The sequence below is a fragment of the Sciurus vulgaris genome, assembly GCF_902686455.1.
Source record: "Sciurus vulgaris genome assembly, chromosome: 16".
In the NCBI taxonomy this organism is placed as follows: Eukaryota; Metazoa; Chordata; class Mammalia; order Rodentia; family Sciuridae; genus Sciurus; species Sciurus vulgaris.
In genome coordinates, this window is record NC_136477.1 from 13,265,798 (window position 1) to 13,286,406 (window position 20,609).

A 20,609-nucleotide genomic window follows, 5' to 3' on the forward strand; every position below is an offset into this window, starting at 1 on the left:
TCAGAAGCCCAATTTTAAAAGTGTCCCTCCACTCACTCTCTTCTTTTTGACCTTGTTTCTTTTTCTTCCAAGTGTCTCCTTATCTGAATGCTACATAATTTTCAAAATTGCTTATCATCTTTCTCCATCATTGGATTGTGCCATCATTTTTCTGCCTGTTCACACATTTTCTAGAAAATTCATTGAACATGGCAAATATTCAATTTTTGTTCTCATATGTGCTAGGAATTGCTCAGTATGATTGTAGAATACACGACATCTTGAGGGAATGCTCAGACCTCGAAAGGAATTTCTATCAGTGAATCAGGGTGATGCCTGGAAGGGGACCAGATTCAGATGAAATATAAAAAGGTGCCTTTTCTACAAAATGGAAATGAGTGTAAAATAGAAATTAAAGGATAGTAATGCATCTTTTCTCTTTCTCTCATAGTCACTCCAACCACATGAAACCAAGGAATAGCACACCGATTTCAGAATTCCTTCTGCTGGGACTTTCAGAGGACCCAGAACTGCTGCCCCTCATCTTTGGGATTTTCCTCTCCATGTACCTGGTCACTGTGCTGGGGAACCTGCTCATCATCCTGGCCACCATCTCAGACTCCCACCTGCACACGCCAATGTACTTCTTCCTCTCCAACCTGTCCTTTGTGGACATCTGCTTCACCTCCACCACTGTCCCAAAGATGCTGGTGAACATCCAGACAAGGAGCAAGGCCATCACCTACATGGGTTGCATCACCCAGATGTACTTTTCATTCTCTTTGTAGGGTTGGACTTCTTTCTTCTGACTGTGATGACCTATGACAGGTATGTGGCCATCTGCCACCCCCTGCACTACAAGGTCATTATGAACCACCAACTTTGTGTGTTGCTGGTTCTGATGTGCTGGATCTCGAGTGTTCTGAATTCTCTATTACAAAGCTTAATGGTGTCCTGGCTCTCCTTCTGCACACATGTGGAAATCCCCCACTTTTTCTGTGAACTTAACCAGGTGGTCCTGCTGGCCTGTTCTGACACTTTTCCAAATGAGATGGTGATGTATTTTGCAGCTTTGCTACTGGCTTGCTGTCCCCTCACCGGTATCCTTTACTCCTATTCCAAGATAGTGTCCTCCATACGTGCAGTCTCTTCAGCTCAGGGCAGGTACAAAGCCTTCTCCATCTGTGAGTCTCACCTCTCCGTGGTCTCCTTATTTTATGGCACAAGTCTAGGTGTGCACCTCAGTTCAGCTGTGACCCAAAACTCATGCTGTACTGCAGTAATCTCAGTGATGTACTATGTGGTCACCCCCATGCTGAACCCCTTCATCTACAGTCTGAGGATTAAGGACATCAAGCATGCTCTGAGGAGATACCTGTGAGGGTGTTTATGGACAGAATCTTTCTTTGCCTGGTGAGTCCACATAACATGATGAGTTCCAGTTCCACCCAAGTCGTGCTGAGTGACAGGACTTCATCCTTTCCTTGGCTGAGTAATATTCCACCTTATGCTTGTACCATATGTGTTTTTTGCTCATCCATCAGTGGATGCCTTGGTCAAATTCTCCTCTCACTTACTGTAAAAATGTAGTAGATGAGTGTGTGCAGGTTGGTCATAGTTTTCTTACTCTAACACTGTTTTCTCAGAAGTGGAATTTGTACAACTAAGCAGAAGTACAATGTGCTTTCTGTTTGTGTCTTGCCTCACAATTGTCAATTTAAGTGTGCAAGTCTAAGGGTGTCTTGGTTCTAGGACTGTCCACAGCTCACCCAGAAGTGCAGCAGCCATGATGAGGTTCACCATCTTTGCCTCCTTCATGAGCCCCCTCATCTACAATCTTTGGAATAAAAAGATAAAACTGGCCTAAAAATATTGTTTGGAAGGAAAGACTACCCATAGTGCCAGTTTACCGAAACTCACGGAATGAGAACTAGGTCACTTAATGACCCTACATCTGTTAAGGCATCTATTAAGGAAATGAATCAGAATTACCTCCCACACAAGAAAGCAGCAGGGCTGTGTGGGTGTAGAGTGAATTCTACCAAACATTTTAGGGGAAAATATCTAATTCTCTACCATGTTCTATTGAAAGCAGAAGTAGAGGAGCCACTCCCCAATTCGTTTTGTGAAGTCAGAATTACTCTGATATCAAAACCATACAATGATATTTAAAAGAACAAAACCCAACTTACCAGAGAGAAAACCTACAAAATAGTATTTACCATGAACACCTGTGGAAAAACACATAAGAAAATGTTAGCTAAATCATATCTAACCATGTATAAAAAATTTTATTCAATGACCAAGTTAGATTCCTTCCTGGGATGCCGAGCCAGTTCAACATTTTAAAACCACTTTGCTCTAAATATAGAAAAATATTTACAGGATATGTCTGAGAGAAACTGCGCAGCTCTAGAAAAAGATTAAACCCCCTAATGGAAAGTTTTCTTAAATATGGATTGAAACACTCAAAATTTTCAAAGTGTAAGTCCTCATCAGAATGTTCTGTGCATTCTTCCCAATCCCAATCAAAATCTCACATTGTACTTTATTGATGAACTTGTTCTGTGGTTTATTTGGTAAAACAAAAGACTGAGATTAGCTTTTTCAAAGATCAGAAGAGTTGGATTGACACTATGTTGTCTGCAGGACTATAGTAAATAGACAGTAATCACAACAGTGTGAAATCAACAGACAACATTACAAGTATACAAGTGGGACAGAATATGGAAACAGAAATGGACCCATACGAATGCCATCAAGTGGTTTGACAGAGGAGGCGAGGCAATTCAATGGAGATAGGATAGCAGTTCAAGAAATGGTTCTAGAGCTTGATAGAGCATACATGAAAAAGAATCTAGACACAGAACTTATCCCCAAAGCAAGAGTAAACTCAAAATCATTGACAAGGGTCAATATCAAATGCAAAACTGTAGAAATCACAAAAGGTAACAGAAAACAGTTCAGGTGACCCCAGACTTGACAATGGCGTTTTGGATGAAATACAAAAAGCCCAGTATGCGAAAGGAAGAATTGGTAAATCAGATCAGTAAAACCAAAAACTTCCTCTCTGAGAAATACATTGTTAGAAGAATGAAATTCAGTTCACAGATGGGAGATAATCTCTGCAAAACAGATATCTGATAAACTACTTCTGTTCAAAATATACAAATAACTCTTAAAAGGTACTGATAAGAAGACAGATGACCCTATTGGAAAACCTGGCAAAATGTCTGAGTGGAGACATCACCAAAGAAGACATCCAAATGGTAAATAAACACATGAGGACATCCTCAACGTCATCTGTCCTCAGAGAATTGCCAAATAAAATAACGAGATTCCATGACACACCTATTAGTATAGTTAAAATTCAAATCAATGGAAACAATAAATGATGGCAATGATTTGGAGAAATACGAACCTGTGTTCGTTGCTGATGGGAATGGAAAATATTATGACCAATTCAGAACACAGTTCGGGAATTTCTTACAAAACTAAATGGACTGTTACTATATGATCCAGCAGTTGCACTGCTTAGGTGTCACCCAAATCAGTGGAAAACTTACATCCACACAGGCAAAAACAAGAACAGCAAACAGCCATTTACACATAAATATTTATTGTGGTTTATGTATATTTGCCAAATCTTGGAAGCAACCAAGGTGTCCTTTATAGGTAAATCAAACTCTGGTGCATCCACACGATGGAAAATTCATGATTGAGCAATGAAAGAGAGAGAGCTTTCAGGTCTCAGAAAGACATCAAAGAACCTTAAGTGTTCACCACTAAGTGAAAAATCCAACCTCAGTGGACTGCATGCTGCATGACTCCAACTGTATGACCCAACTGTATGTCGCTTGGTGGTAGAGCTGAGCACATATGAGGCCTTGGGTTTGACCTCCAAGACCAAAAAACCAACACAAAAAAAACCTAACTCTATGACATTCAGGACAACAGAGTGCTGTGCAGATGGCAAAAAACAACACAAAACACAAAACTGAGTTGATTGCACTTGGGGGTGCATGGGACATGAATAGGTGGAAGTGAGAAGATCTTTAGGATAGTCATGGTTTTGTAGGGGACTGTGAATAAATGTCATTATGCATTTGTCAAAAGCCACAGAATGTGCAACTTACAGAGAGGATGCTAATGCAAACTCTGCACTTTGAATAAAAATAATTAAAATATTAACAACAATTACAATGTCTGTTGCACAAAAGCAGCCAGTGTGGTGAGGGAGATGATCAAGAGGGAGGGTGACAGGAGACGGTGACAGTGAGGGCTGAAGATCCAGGCTGCCTCCTTGTGTGGTGAGGACTCCAGGAGTCTCTCAGGCCAGGTGTTGCATGGACACCTTATTCAGCTGGATACGAAGGTGTCTGTGAAGTGAAATGCAATCCTATCTCCATTTGCTATCATGATTTCTGGCCTGGGTCGTATACGTCACCTTTCCAAGTATACTGAGCCCAGGTCCCCTTTCTCTGTAATCTGTTTTCATACCTACAGTGAAGCACACACACACATGCCCCACATACAACGTAGCCTCCTGGGGCCATGTTGGTGCCAGTCTCATTTTGTTACCCCCAGCCACACTATTAGAGAAGGTGTGGATACGAAGCAAGCTGTCATCACGAGACTGTCTTTCCTTTAAAGACTTATGAAGAAAAAGAAAGTGTGAGTGGAACCCAGAAATTCTAGTTCACAAATCTCTTACATATGTGTAACCTGAGCCTCCATCTGTTGCGGCCATTTTGTGTCAATGAGAGAGACACAGAGAGAGACAGAGAAGAGAGAGAGAGAGAGAAAGAGAGAGAGAAAGAGAGAGAGAGAGAGAGAGAGAGAGAGAGAGAGAGGAATTAATTAAAAACTTCCTTCTTTCTGGGAACATTCCCACTACATCATAGCCTCTAGGTGGCCAAAGGAATAAAATAATGAAAATAGATCCACACAAAAGACAAAAATAATGATATCTTTTTGATAAAATCAGAACTTTTGCAGACTGAATATTAAAGAGAAAGAAATAAACAAAGGGAATAAGCAAATAATTTAGAACGATTTAGTAACAAAAATATTACAATTTGGTCATTTGTTAGTGAGAACATAAGACTGATGTGTACTGTGCTTATTTTATATTTATTTGAATGACTGTCTTTTACACAATCCAATAGCAGAGATGCAAGTCTGTGTTTCATTTTTCTTTGAGTTTCACATAATTTTATGTCATTATATAATCTTTTATTCATGCATGTTAATCATACAGAATGGTGGTGTTCATGGTGGTATATTTGTATGCACATTAACATATAATTTGTCACTGCTATGTGTGGCATATTTTCTTTCTTTTATTGTAGGGTAGGGTGGGGTGGGGTTGATATCATTTTGGCAACTCCAATGGGTATTCTGAAAACCTGGCTCTGGTCTTCTTCCAACATGCATGACCTCTCCGACCATTTTCTTTAACATTCTGTGCACACCATGAGGATTATGTCCTTTTACAATGGATGGCAGTTTTCATGAGATTTCTCCCTGAAGACAGCAACCATACACACACTTATCTCATTGTTTTCTGTATTCACATGAATACCATCCACAGGATATCCACACAGGTATCGTCAGGAGCAGGGACTTCACCTGCTCTGTTGGTCTTTCCATTCTCATGGCATTATGTAATACATGTGTGCTATGTAGAAAAATATGGAAAGAAGCTTAGCAATGAAAAGGATAGCAAGAAAATAAAGCAAGTTTAAAACAATACTTTTGGTGTCCATTGACAGATGAATAAATATAGAAAAATGTGGTATGTATTCATACAATGGAATGCCACACTGCTGACAGTTTTCATTTACAACATGAATGACACCAGAGCAAGCTGTGCTAAGAGAAGTCTGGCAGGCACATTCGGTTAGATGCCTATCAGATAAGAGAAACCATTTGCTGTGGGGATAGGTTGTTATGCAGCAATAGCTTACTGATACAGTGATCAATGCAAACAGATGAGAGCTCATTCAGAAAAATCCTTTGTGTCTTATTTCATGCATTTCTTCTGATGTTTGAAGGCAGCATTCACAAAGACCGGGGTTTTCCTGTTTATTTCAAATAACTTTATTATAAAAGAGAATACTGTTGATTTACCCTCCTAAGCAGTGGAAGAATATTTATTTTTAAAAAATTCATCTACTTTTTATTATTGCATTATAATTATAGATAGAGAAGTTTTCTATGCCATATTTGCATATGCATATAACATAATTTGATGAATCTCATTCCCTAATAACTTCCATTCCCTCCAAGAGCAGGTTCTTTTTTCCAGAAGTAACCTGCAGGCATAAAGGGCAAGTCTCCATCCCAGAAGCATATTTCCAGCAGCCTTTCCTGCAAACTCTAAGAGACCAACCATCAGAGTGGTGTGTGCAGCTGTACAGCTGGACCTGCCTCCAGGGATGCACCTGAATCTGATCTTAGCTGAAGATATACCAGGTAGATTCTTGCTTAGATGAAGTCATTATCTAACCATATATATGCCCCTCTTTTTGACCCCAGCTGTAGGATCCACGTGGTCTTGCTGTGGCCCAGGACCATGCTTCTGCCAGTCAGTCCTCAGTAAAGTACATTCTGCACTCTGGGTCGGTCTGCCTCTTTCTTAAGGCTCCCAGCATGTTGTGGCTGGTTCTCATACACCAGGATCAGTTGTTGTAGAACAATGCACCTCATCAAAAGTAAATCTTCCAGAGTAATTCAAAGTATGATTGGATGTTTGACTTCACACTATTTTAGGTCATATCTGACTCTAAGTCAATCAAGTCATTGAAATTTGTCTTTCTGTCTGTTACATTTCACACATGTATGGATACATCATTTTTACCTTACTACCCTATGCAGGATGAATAAGATGCACCAAGGACCACGCTGAAGAAGAACCCAAGCTGTAATGAGGAGAATTGACTCCGAGCACAGCTGGGAAACACAGGACCAAGTTAAGGTGTATGTTACCAGAGAGAGAAGTTAGAGATGGAGCAAGGAATCAAGAACACAAAGGTCAAAACCTGCCATTCAGATCCTTTCCCACTATAAAGTTATGCAGATGACCTCAGCTGCCTAGTGTAGCTCACACCACGTTAGTACAACTAATAGTCAGGTCAGACAGCAGGAACCCCAAAATATTTCCCAAAATTTGTACACAGTTTGAGAAAGTAGAAACATGACCAAAGGTGGGGGGAACCATTGAGTACAAGAAAGAGCAGAAATATTAATAAAGGAAGTTTTTAAATTATATAAAGTCATTGAAGCCAAAGAAGATGAAACTCAAGAAAAATCAAGTTGTATTCCCATGACCTGACCATGGAACTGCAATTCCTGGCTCTGAGGATGAGAGCCCAGCACTCAGGGAGGCTTCTGAAGGTACAGCCTCTGCAGTTTCTTCACAGATATCTTTTAAGAGCACTCTTGATGTCCTTATTCCTCAGACTGTAGATATAGGGGTTCAACATGGGGGTAAGCACACTGTACATCACCGAGGCTGTTGCACTTGAATGTGAATTATGGGTTGCTGCAGCACTGAAGTACACCCCTAGGATTGTAAAGTAGAACAAGGAGACCACAGAGAGGTGAGAAGCACAGGTGGAGAAGGCTTTGTACCTCCCCTGAGCTGATGAGATTGCAAGGATAGAGGACACTATCTTGGAGTAGGAGTAAAGGATGCCAGCAAGGGGGCCACCTCCCAGCAACACAGATGTAACATACATCACCAGGTCATTAGGAAAAGTGTCAGAGCAGGCAAGGTGGACCACCTGGTTAAGTTCACAGAAAAAGTGTGGGATTTTCAAGTCTGTGCAGAAGGACATTCACAACACCATTAATCCTTGTAACAGGGCATGCAGGAGACTCAGGATCCAGGACACCACAACCATGAACACACAGCGTGGGGGGTTCATGATGACTGTGTAGCACAGGGGGCAACAGATGGCCACAAAGCGGTCATAGGCCATCACGGCCAGAAGAAAGTTTTCCAAACTTGAAAACACTTTGAAAAAGTGCATCTGCATAATGCAGCCTTCAAAGGTTATGACCCTGCTCTGTGTCTGCATATTCACCAGCATCTTTGGGACAGTGGTGGAGGTGAGACAGATGTCAGAAAAAGGTTGGTGAGGAAGAAGTACATGGGTGTGTGCAGGTGGGAGTCCAAGGTGATGGCCCAGATGATGAGCAGGTTTACACTTGCACCGTAATTGTTTCTGTTGTGGTTTAAAAGATGTAACTTAGTATTTAATATAGAGGAAGTAAGTGAAACGCTTATGATCACAGGGCCTAGATATCTTAAGGTTGAAACTACTAATCAATCATGTTGTTGTTAAATAAAACAATATAAATGCTCTGTGTCTCAATTTTTGTAAGTTGTGAAATGTGATGTAGTAGTAGAGTTTGTAAAGTACTTGTGGCAATTAAATGAGATGATGTATAAATAAAATTTTGATTTAATTTGTTTGGTAGGAGGAGGGAGACTGTTAAGGGTCAGCATTCCAAAGTGTTGAGGATCGCTATGTACATATCCAGAGGAAATGAAATCAGAGAGCGGAGAGATCTCTGCATCCCATGTCCATTGTGGAACTGTTCATAATTGTTAAGATATAGGATCAACCTAGGTGCCCATCCGTGGATGAACAAAGAGAATGTGGCATGTGTACACAAGGGAATATTATTCAGCCTTAAAAAGAATGAAATCTTGTCATTTACAGGCTCATGGAAGGAACTGGAGGACATTAAGTAAATGAAATATGCCAGGCTGACAAGTGTCTCATGTCCTCATCCATGTGAGGAGGGTAAAGAGACTTGATCTCACAGAAGAAAAGGTGTCATAATGGTCACTGAGCCTGGGGAGATTCAGGCACAGGAGAGAGAAAGATTGGATAACAGGCCATGTGGTGGCACACGCATGTAATCCCAGGAGCTCAGGAGGCTGATATATATATGTGTGTGTTTATATAAAACAGGTACCAAAATACAGTTAGATAGGAGGAATTCATTCTGCTGTTTTACAACATGGTAGTGTAACTACATTCTACACCAATCTTTACTTCAAACAGCAAGAAAAGAAGCGTCCAAAGTTTCCCAACCAACATTAACAACAAATGCTTAGGTGCTGGACATGCCAATAACCCTCATTTCATCTCTGCACGTTACACGCATACGCCAAGTTATCCTACTGTGCCCAGAATTACATGCCAGTATGATGTGTCCACTAAAATTACATACAAAGCATAGAAGCAGCAGTGACCAGCTGCCACTGAAACATCAGGCCAACAGGACTCCCTCCACCCAGTGTTTCTGCCTTTGCACTTCGTGAAGTTGTCTCCAAATCTTTCCTTCAACGGAAGTGGATTCTCTTTTTACTTCCATCCATTATCCTGAGTTCTGGACTTTGGAAGATGCATCCCCATTATGAATACAGAAGAGGCAATAATTCAATTTCATAACTTATATTATGTCCCCATAAACCTATTGTAAGTAAAAAATACTGTAAACTGACAATGCCGTGGCTACCTGAAACCTACAGAACATCCCAGCTTAGTGGCACACTAAGCTGAGACTTAATGAGAGTCTCAATGCCGTTCTGAGCCCTTGCCAGCCCGTGTGATTCTGGGCTTGACAGGGAGCTGGCTGTCCATTCTCAGCATCAGGAGAGTATCACACATGGTCACACTGGCCTGGGGAAGGAACTCAATTAAAAATTCAAAGTACAGTTTCTTCAGAGTGTACATCTCCTTACACCATTTTAAAGCCAAAGAAACACCATGTAGAACCATCACACCTTGGGGACAGTCTGTATTCTGGACACAGGCCTTCTCTGAAATCTTCTCTCATCCCTAAAGGTACACACCTCCACACACACACACAGCCCTGTCCACACAGCACAATGTTTTAACACCAGGATCTTCTCACTCCCAGCCACACCATATGATAGGAATGGATACAAACTATCAATATTAGGTTAACTTGCCTGAAAGAATGTAGAATTGGTCATCAGCAATTCAGGTGGTCAATTTTCCATCACAGGTAACTCTGGGGCTCCCTTTTGCTACAGCCATTATCTGCCCTGTGTTAAAAGAATGAAAGAAACAAATATATGCTCAATAATCATAGTGGGGTGGCAAATGCACCTGGAGGAGGAAGATATAATAAGCACAGGGGGTTCCCAGGAGCATGTAAGGAAGGAACATTTTCCATTTTTATGGTGACATTTCAGCTCCCATTATATCCCCTTGATGCCCAGTGAAAATAAGAGATCAGAAACACGTTAGCTGTGTCACTAAAGTGTGCTGATCTTAACTCCTTCGTGTGTATACTGAGGAGTGGGATAACTGGGTCAAATGGTGGATCTTATGTTCACATATGAATATATGACTGGTGTAACTCCACATCATTCACAGCCACAGGAATGAGAAATATTCTCCATGTATTTATAATATGTCAATCCACACTCTGCTGTCATGTGTATCTAAAAAGAACAAATACAAAACAGATTAGGCAAAAGAAAAAGGTAAGGACATCGTTGGATTGTCAAGAAGCACATGTCGAACATCCAAACAGAAGAAGCTGAGCTCAGAGAGTGAACCAACAATTCACCAGGAACCACAAATGTTCTTCTTCATTTTTCTCGAGACAGAGTGGCCCTTCCTGTGCTGGTCCGCATGGATCTGCCCACTGGTTTTCACAGGACTTAATGGCAGGTGAGGAGGGCCTCTGTCTCCTTTTTCTCAAGTACCTCTTTTCTTGGGTCTCGATCTTTCTTTTTAATATTTCAAAAATCTATAACTGATGTCTCATAAGAGTTGATATTTAGGAGTACAACACTACACTGTGTGCCCATCAGGTCAGAGTCGTGGGCTTACCCGTCACCTTAAATGGTCCTTGTTTCTTTGTGAGGGAACATTCACAAAGTCTCTCACCAGCTGCTTTGAAAACCACAAGTGCTATCAACACAGTCACCACAACATGGTGTCGATCCAGGCTGCACCCATGAGCCCTCCTCTCTCCACCTACCATCCACCATGTCCTTCCAGTCTTTGGGAACCACTGGTAAGCTCTCTGCTTCTATGATGGCCTCTCTATGACCCACCAGATGGACTCACCCTAGTCCTAGTTCTGGACATGGTCCACCATGCAAAGGCCCCCTCACCATGGTACCCAAAATTGTGTTCCTGCTAGGATGACTGGAACCTTCCACAGTCATAATGCTCTCCATGTGGCACATCCCTGAGGACCTCATGCCACACCTCTATTTATGTGTTTGTGCCAGGATGATGCAAGTGACAGCTGAGCAGGGACTTTGATCTGCTGTTTTCACCTTTCTATTTCACATTGATATGTGCATGATTGAGACAAGTTTACTGAGAGACAGAAGTTTTTTTTAAATGTTTTCATAAGTGCAGATAGTTATTCATCACAATAGTGTTCCTTTTGAAGGAGGAAATTTTGAAATAAAAATTGCAAGGTAATAGAACCAGGTTAAATACCTTGGTTTCCAATCAACTGTAACAAACAAAATTGAAAGGAGTATTAAATATAAATTAAAAACATAATATAGTAATAATTTAATTAAATCAACATGGGTTCATAAGTAAATTGGTACTTAGGTATGTGTATGTACTTACATACATATCTACCTATACATATATACTGTTCCTAGAATTATTTGTTGAATCAGGAATTATGTCTCAGCATATCTGGAAATTTCTTAAAATGACAGGATTATACTTGGAAAAGCCTGAAATTTTAAATAAAAGCTGGCTTAAGTGACCGTGTGTTTCATTCAGCTTTTTTGCTGGTGTGACCAAAGGACCTGGGAAGACCAATTATAACGAAGAAAAGTTTATCTGGGGATCATGTTTTCAGAGGTCTCAGTCCACAGATGGTCGGCTCCATTCCTTGGGGCTTGAGGTGAGGGAGAACATCAAGGCAGAAGAGGGTAGTGGAGGAAAGCAGGTCAGGATAGACAATCAGGGAGCAGAGAGCTCCTCTCAACAAGGACAAAATATAAACCTCAAAGGCACACCCCCAGGGACCCAACTCCTCCAGCCACCTGCCTGCAGTAGCCATTTGGTTAATCCCTATCCAGGGATCAATTCACTGATTGGGTTGAGGTTCTCATAATGCCAATCATTTTGCTTCTAAGCTTTCTTGAATTGTCTCACACTTGAGCATTTGGGGGACACATCTGAACCATAACACTGTGTATCTGGAGGAAAATGAAGTTGGCCCCCTAGCTCACAATCCTCACCAAAAAATCAGGGGATTAAAGAACTCAGTGTAAATGTAAGCAATGTGTTTCAGATAAACACCCAGGAGGACTGCATGCAAAATCTATGGGTGGGAAATTTATCTTACGTAGGCAAGAAACTGAGAATTAAGAAGATAGACACATATCTAACTGAATAAAATATTAAAGTTTTTTATGACCAAAAATACTCACATGAAAATCACTTAAGAAACAATAATCTGTAATGCTCATTCTATGAGGGGACATTCCTCAGGCTTATCTGACAGCCATCACTGACACTGTGGTCTAAGTAAGCCAGAGTCTGGACAGAGAAACTGAGGTAATGGTAAAGACTGGCCATTGAGTGAAGGTCTTTGCAGCTGCTGAGGCTGAGTTAGGAGCTGAGGGAAGGCCTTGTTATCAAGCATCCCAGCAAGCTGTGGTGTGAGCTCACCAGCGCTGCCCTGCCTCATGCTGTGTGTAGGGGCTTCCCATCCCCCCAGTCCTTTGTCTCAGACCTGTTGCTGGGCAGAACTGCTTAGGCATACTTGATTTATTTACATTACCTCAACGTAGAGTTCACCTATAGGCTGTTTCTGTTATGCTTTAACAAGAGTGTTAACTTGATTGGATAATGTGCCTATATGTGTCCTGTACAATCCTAAGTAAAATTGGGTCTGTGCCTTCAGATCCTGATCTCTGATGTCTGAGTGCACTAGGTAGGCATCGACGTCCTCACCCTCAGCAGACTCTGTCTCTGAATATCTACAATTCTAAATGTTAACTATAGAATATAGTAAATATAGAATGAAATGGTCATTGGATGTAGAAGTATTTGCTGAGAACCAGGAATACTTTCAGGACACAACAAGAAATTTCTTGCATTCCCATTTGAGGGGAAAAATACGAAAGTGGTAGCAAACTGATGGGGTTGGAAGTTTTAAAGAGGTGGGAAAAGGGGTGCTCTAATTTTTCTTGAAATGGAAAGAGTTGCAATGCCTGGGAGAAAGATCTAAATGTACCTGTCCACACTAAGTGCAGGTGACCTTTAACTCAGCTTCTCAGTCTAGGGACCTTAACATTCCAGGCCTTATCCCTGTACTGTGCTCCACCTGGTGGGTGTTAGCAGGTCACTCATCCCTCCTGGAGTCGCATAGAAAGCCATCTCCAGTACTTTCCCAATCCCTGAGGAGACCAAAATACACCTAGTCCAGAAACATGGTTTTAAATAACCAATCCCCAAATAACTTTGTAGAAATCATGGTAGATTGATTATGACATAGTGGTTTAATGAGGAACAATACCATACACGGTCAGAAGTGTAAATGTTAAACCATACCATAAAATATATCGCAGTCATTTAAATAATTAAACTTTGCACTGTTTGATAGGAGAGAATTTCTAAGGTGCTGTTGAATGAGAGGTAATAAGAGAAAAAGGATAGAACCTGATGATATATTTGATGAAACCAAATTTGTCAATGTTCACACATTCCACCAATTATATTTAGGACAAGTGTTGAAATTGGTTTAAAGAAAGTCCAATTTTTAATTTTGAAAACATGCTATAAAATCTCTGTACATTGTGGACAAAAGTGAACTATTGGCAGTTAGTTTGAAGGTAAGAAACATAAATGAATTTCACTTAGCTTGTGTCCCATTCCCAAGGTATCTCATTATGCATGTGTAGATATTCCAAAATCAGAAAAAAATCCAAAACCTGCAACTCTTCTCATTTCAGGTATTTAGGATAAGGGTTAGTCAGCTTCTACCATTTTCCCAACTAAATTAAAACACAGGGGGGTTTCAAGATGGCGGCCTAGAGGGTGGCTGCATTTCATGTTGCTCCAGGACTCAGGAGTCAAAAGAGGAGATATTGAGAGACTTGGGAACAACTCAATGCAGCCGGGTGAGTCTCACCCATTGGGGAGGCGTCCCGGATGGGGCGGTAGTCCTGGAACGCAGGGAACTTTGTGAAGTAGAGCTGCCGGCGAGACTCCCCTCCCACTGCTGGAGCAGTGAACTCGGACAACTGGGAGCATTGGAGAGGAGGCCGCTCAGCACAGCGCTGGGACTCAGAGCAACCACTGGGGCTCTGGTGGCTGCCCAGGGGAGCAGCGGCGAGGAGAGCTGTTTGGACTCAGAGTGACCACTTCTGAACACTCCTGCCCTGAGGAGGAGGAGGAGGAGTGTGGCCGCTTGGATTCGGAGTGACTGCACCAGAGCTACAGGTGGTTGCCAGAGGAGAAGCTCCGCAGCGAGCTGTTTGGATTCAGACCACTTCTGAACACTGGGGCCTGCCCGGAGGAGTAGGAGGAGGAGGAGGAGGAGCGCGGCGGGGCGTTTGCACTCGCAGTGACTGCATTAGAGCTCCAGGCAGCTGCTCAGAGGAGAAGGTGAGTGGTGAGTTGTTTGGACTTAAAGCGACCGCTCCTGAACACAGGAGGGCTGCCTGGAGGAGGAGCGTGGTGGGTCGCTTGGTCTCGAGTGGCCGAAACAGAGGTCCAGGCGGCTGCCCAGAGGAGGCATGCAGAGGGTCACGTGGATTCAGAGCTACTCAGAGCGACCGCTCCTGAACACCTGGGGGGTTACCTGGAGGAGGAGGAGGAACAGGGAGGTTCGCTTGGACTCGGAGTGATTGCCCAGAGCTACGGGTGGTTGGTGGGAGGAGGAGGCACACAGTGAGTTGCTTGGACTCCTAGTGATCGCACCGGAATACTGGGCGGCTGTCTGGAGGAAGAGGCATGCGGAGAGTCTCTGGGACACAGAGCGATTGTACGGGTCCCCAGGTGGCTGCTCAGAGGAGGGGCTGCATAGCCAGGCGATTAGGTGCAGAACAGGGTCCAGGATCTAGGAGGCTTCTTGGTGGAAGAGCCCCACAGAGACACGCTTAAGGCGGAGCAAAGGTTCCAGGCCTGCAGGCAGATTCTCTGAGGAGGGGCAGCCTAAGGAGATTCATCTGCGAAGGGTGAGGCTCCCAGGCCCAGGAGGTAGGGCCGGGCCCCTGGGAACTTTACAGAGGAAGGCAGCCCAGCCCAGGCGGTAGCTGTAAATTGAGGGGAACCTCTAGGAGGGAACTGACCAGCGAGACCTCCCCAATGGGTGAGTCTTCCCTGGCGGGTGAGGTTTCCCCACAAGGACGGTAAAACGAGAGACACAGGCCCAAACAGGCCTTGCCTCAGCCCACAGCCTAGGTCCCCTTTAGACGACCATTGGTCAACAAGTGGAGGCACCTCTGCCCACTAGCAGGGAATATACCCCACCTGAAGGCCACCACTCCTAGAGAGGCAGCTTCTTTGTGGCGCACCACATTATCAACTTCCTCCAAGACTTCAGCCTACTGAAGGCTAAGAGGGGATATATATAGAAATCTTCAAGGACATTGAAAGTCAATAGAGGAAATCTGCAATATCTCAGTGGTCCACTGATACCTGAATAATATGAGAAAACAAGGAAAGAAAATGCTGCAAACAAATCTAGATGTTACATCAATCAAACCCAATGACAGCAAGGCAGAAGAAATGACAGAAAAGGAGTTCAGAATGTACATAATTAAAATGATCAGAGAAGCAAACGATGAGATGAAAGAGCAAATGCATGCACTGAATGATGAGATGAAAGAGCAAATGCAGGCATTGATTGATCGCACCAATCGACAGTTAAAAGAGCAAATACAGGAAGCAAAAGATCATTTCAATAAAGAGTTAGAGATATTGAAAAAAAAAACCAAACAGAAATTCTTGACATGAAGGAAACAATAAACCAAATTAAGAACTCCATAGAAAGCATATCCAATAGGATAGAACACCTGGAAGACAGAACCTCAGACATTGAAGACAAAATATTTAACCTTGAAAACAAAGTTGAACAAACAGAGAAGATGGTAAGAAATCATGAACAGAATCTACAAGAACTATGGGATATCATGAAAAGGCCAAATTTAAGAATTATTGGGATTGAGGAAGGCTTAGAGAAACAAACCAAAGGAACGAACAATTTATTCAATGAAATAATATCAGAAAATTTCCCAAATTTGAAGAATGAAATGGAAAATCAAGTTCAAGAGGCTTATAGGACAACAAATACACAAAATTACAACAGACCCACACCAAGGCACATTATAATGAAAATACCTAACATACAAAATAAAGACAGAATTTTAAAGGCTGTGAGAGAAAAGAACCAAATTACATTCAGGGGGAAACCAATACGGATATCAGCAGATTTTTCAATCCAGACCCTAAAAGCTAGAAGGGCCTGGAACAACATTTTTCAAGCCCTGAAAGAAAATGGATGCCAACCAAGAATCTTATACCCACCAAAACTTACCTTCAAATTTGACGATGAAATAAAATCCTTCCATGATAAACAAAAGCTAAAAGAATTTACAAAAAGAAAGCCAGCATTACAGAACATTCTCAGCAAAATATTCCATGAGGAAGAGATGAAAAACAAAGAAGCAAATCAGCAAAGGGAGGAATTATCCTAAAGGAATTGTCAAATAAAGGAGGAAACAAGTTGTGTCAAACAAATAAATAAACAAAATTTTAAAAATGAACCAAATGACCGGGAAACCAAATCATATCTCTATAATAACCCTGAATGTTAATGGCCTGAATTCATCAATCAAAAGACATAGACTGGCAGATTGGATTAAAAAGAAAGATCCAACAATATGTTGCCTGCAAGAGACTCACCTCCTAGAAAAAGATACCCATAGACTAAAGGTGAAATGATGGGGAAAAACATACCATGCCCACGGACTCAGCAAAAAAGCTGGAGTATCCATCCTCATTTCAGATAATGTGGACTTCAAGCAAAAGTTAGTCAGAAGGGATATAGAAGGTCATTTCATACTGCTTAAGGGAAGCATAAATCAGCAAGATATAACAATCATAAACATCTATGCCCCAAACAGTGGCTCATCCATGTATGTCAAACAAATCCTTCTCAATTTCAGAAACCAAATAGACCATAACACAATAATACTAGGTGATTTTAACATGCCTCTCTCACCACTGGACAGATCTTCCAGACAAAAATTGAACAAAGAAACCATAGATCTCAATAACACAATCAATAATTTAGACTTAACGGACATTTATAGAATATACCATCCAACCAAGAGCGAATACACTTTCTTCTCAGCAGCACATGGATCCTTCTCTAAAATAGACCATATATTATGCCACAAAGCTAATGTTAGCAAATAGAAGAAGATAGAGACACTACCATGTATTCTATCAGATCATAATGGATTGAAGTTAGAAATAAATGAAAGAGTAAAACACAGAAACTATTCCAACTTCTGGAGATTAAACAATATGCTTTATATGATGAATGGATAACAGAAGATATTAGGAAGGAAATTAAAAAATTCTTAGAGGTAAATGAGAACAAAGAAATATCGTATCAAAATCTCTGGGACAATATGAAAGCAGTACTTAGAGGGAAATTTATTTTATGGAGCGCATTTAATAAAAGAAGTAAAAATCAACAAATAAACGACCTAACACTACAGCTCAAAGCCCTAGAAAAAGAAGTACAGAACAGCACCAAAAGTAGTAGAAGACAGGAAATAGTTAAACTCAGAGCTGAAATCAATGAAATTGAAACAAAAGAAACAATACAAAAAATTGACAAAATAAATAGTTGGTTCTTCGAAAAAATAAACAAAATTGATAAACCTTTAGCCACACTAACAAAGAGAAGACGAGAGAAAACCCAAATCACTAAAATTCGGAACGAACAAGGAAATATCACAACACACACGATTGAAATACAAAACATAATTAGAAGCTATTTTGAAAATCTATACTCCAACAAAATAGAAAATTTCGAAGACATCAACAGGTTTCTAGAGACATATGAATTGCCTAAACTGAACGAGGAGGACATAAACAATTTAAATAGACCAATTTCAAGTACTGAAATAGAAGAAGTCATCAAAAACCTACCAACAAAGAAAAGTCCGGGACCAGATGGATTCTCAGCCGAGTTCTACAAAACCTTTAAAGAAGAGCTCATTCCAATACTTCTCAAAGTATTCCATAAAATAGAAGAGGAGGGAACCCTCCCAAACTCATTCTATGAAGCCAATATCACACTGATACCTAAACCAGACAGAGACTCATCAAGGAAAGAAAATTTCAGACCAATATCCTTAATGAACATGGACGCAAATATTCTCAACAAAATTTTAGCAAATCACATGCAAAAACATATTAAAAGATAGTGCACCATGATCAAGTGGGTTTTATCCCAGGGATGCAAGGTTGGTTCAACATCAGGAAATCAATAAACGAAATTCACCATATTAATAGACTTAAAGTCAAGAATCACATGATTATTTCAATAGATGCAGAAAAAGCATTTGATAAAATACAGCACCCCTTCATGCTCAAAACACTAGAAAAAATAGGGATAGTGGGAACATTCCTTAACATTGTAAAGGATATTTATGCTAAGCCCATGGCTAATATCATTCTAAATGGTGAAAAACTGAAAGCATTCCCCCTAAAAACTGGAACAAGGCAGGGATGCCCTCTTTCACCACTTCTATTCAACATCGTTCTTGAGACTCTGGCCAGAGCAATTAGACAAACCAAAGAAATTAAAGGGATACGAATTGGAAAGGAAGAACTCAAACTATCCCTGTTCGCTGATGACATGATTATATATTTAGAGGAACCTGGAAATTCCACCAGAAAACTCTTAGAACTCAAAAGTGAATTCAGTAAAGTAGCAGGTTACAAGATCAATGCCCATAAATCCAACGCATTTTTATACATAAGTGATGAATCTACAGAAAGAGAAATTAGGAAAACTACCCCATTCACAATAGCCTCGAAAAAAATAAAATACTTGGGAATCAATCTCACAAAAGAAGTGAAAGACCTCTACAATGAGAACTATACAACACTAAAGAAAGAAATTAAAGAACACCTTAGAAGATGGAAAGATCTTCCATGTTCTTGGATAGGAAGAATTAATATTGTCAAAATGGCCATACTACCTAAAGTGCTATACAGATTCAATGCAATTCCAGTTAAAATCCCAATGTCGTACCTTACAGAAATGGAGCAAGCAATTATGAAATTCATCTGGAAGAATAAGAAACCAAGAATAGCTAAAGCAATCCTTAGCAGGAAGAGTGAAACAGGGGGTATTGCAATACCAGATCTTCAACTCTACTACAAAGCAATAGTAACAAAAACAGCATGGTATTGGTACCAAAATAGACAGGTAGATCAATGGTACAGAATAGAGGACATGACACAAACCCAAATAAATACAATTTTCTCATAGTAGACAAAGGTGCCAAAAATATGAAATGGAGAAAAGATAGCCTCTTCAACAAATGGTGCTGGGAGAATTGGAAATCCATATGCAACAGAATGAAACTAAACCCATATCTCTCACCATGCACGAAACTAAACTCAAAATGGATTAAGGACCTCGGAATCAGACCAGAGACCCTGCAGATTATAGAAGAAAAAGTTGGTCCAGATCTTCACCTTGTTGGTCTAGGATCAGACTTCCTTAACAGGACTCCCGTAGCACAAGAAATAAAAGCTAGAATCAACCACTGGGATAGATTCAAACTAAAAAGCTTTCTCTCAGCAAAGGAAACTATCAGCAATGCGAAGAAAGAGCCTACAGAGTGGGAGAATATCTTTGCCAATCATACTTCAGATAGAGCACTAATCTCCAGAATCTATAAAGAACTCAAAAAACTTTACTCCAAGAATTCAAATAATCCAGTTGACAAATGGGCTAAGGAAATGAGTAGACACTTCACAGAAGAAGATCTACAAGCAATCAACAAACATATGGAAAAATGCTCAACATCTCTAGTAATAAGAGAAATTCAAATCAAAACCACCCTAAGATTCCATCTCACCCCAATTAGAATGGCGATTATCAAGAATACGAGCAACAACAGGTGTTGGTGAGGATGTGGGGAGAAAGGTACACTCATACATTGCTGGTGGGGCTGCAAATTAGTGCAGCCACTCTGGAAAGCAGTGTGGAGATTCCTTAGAAAACTTGGAATGGACCCGCCATTTGACCCAGCTATCCCACTCCTTGGCCTACACCCAAAGGACTTAAAATCAGCATACTACAGAGATACAGCCACATCAATGTTCATAGCTGCTCAATTCACAATAGCCAGACTGTGGAACCAACCTAGATGCCCTTCAATTGATGAGTGGATAAAGAAACTGTGGTATATATATACAATGGAATATTACTCAGCCATAAAGAATGATAAAATTATGGCATTTGCAGGCAAATGCATGAAATTGGAGAATATCATGCTAAGTGAGATAAGCCAATCTCAAAAAGCCAAAGGACGAATGATATCGCTAATAAGT

At 40.9% G+C, this 20,609-nt stretch overlaps 2 pseudogenes across 2 annotated transcripts; one reads left to right on the plus strand and one right to left on the minus strand.

Annotated features, from left to right (window-relative positions):
* The first annotated feature begins 443 nt into the window (after positions 1 to 443).
* On the plus strand, positions 444 to 1,360 carry LOC306647102 (olfactory receptor 7A10-like; annotated as a pseudogene). Its single transcript has one exon. The product of its transcript is annotated as an olfactory receptor 7A10-like (transcript).
* Positions 1,361 to 7,397: 6,037 nt separating this feature from the next.
* On the minus strand, positions 7,398 to 11,155 carry LOC306647103 (olfactory receptor 1571-like; annotated as a pseudogene). Its single transcript has 2 exons — positions 11,106 to 11,155; positions 7,398 to 8,210 (listed from the first exon to the last, which is right to left on the minus strand). The product of its transcript is annotated as an olfactory receptor 1571-like (transcript).
* Positions 11,156 to 20,609: the final 9,454 nt, after the last annotated feature.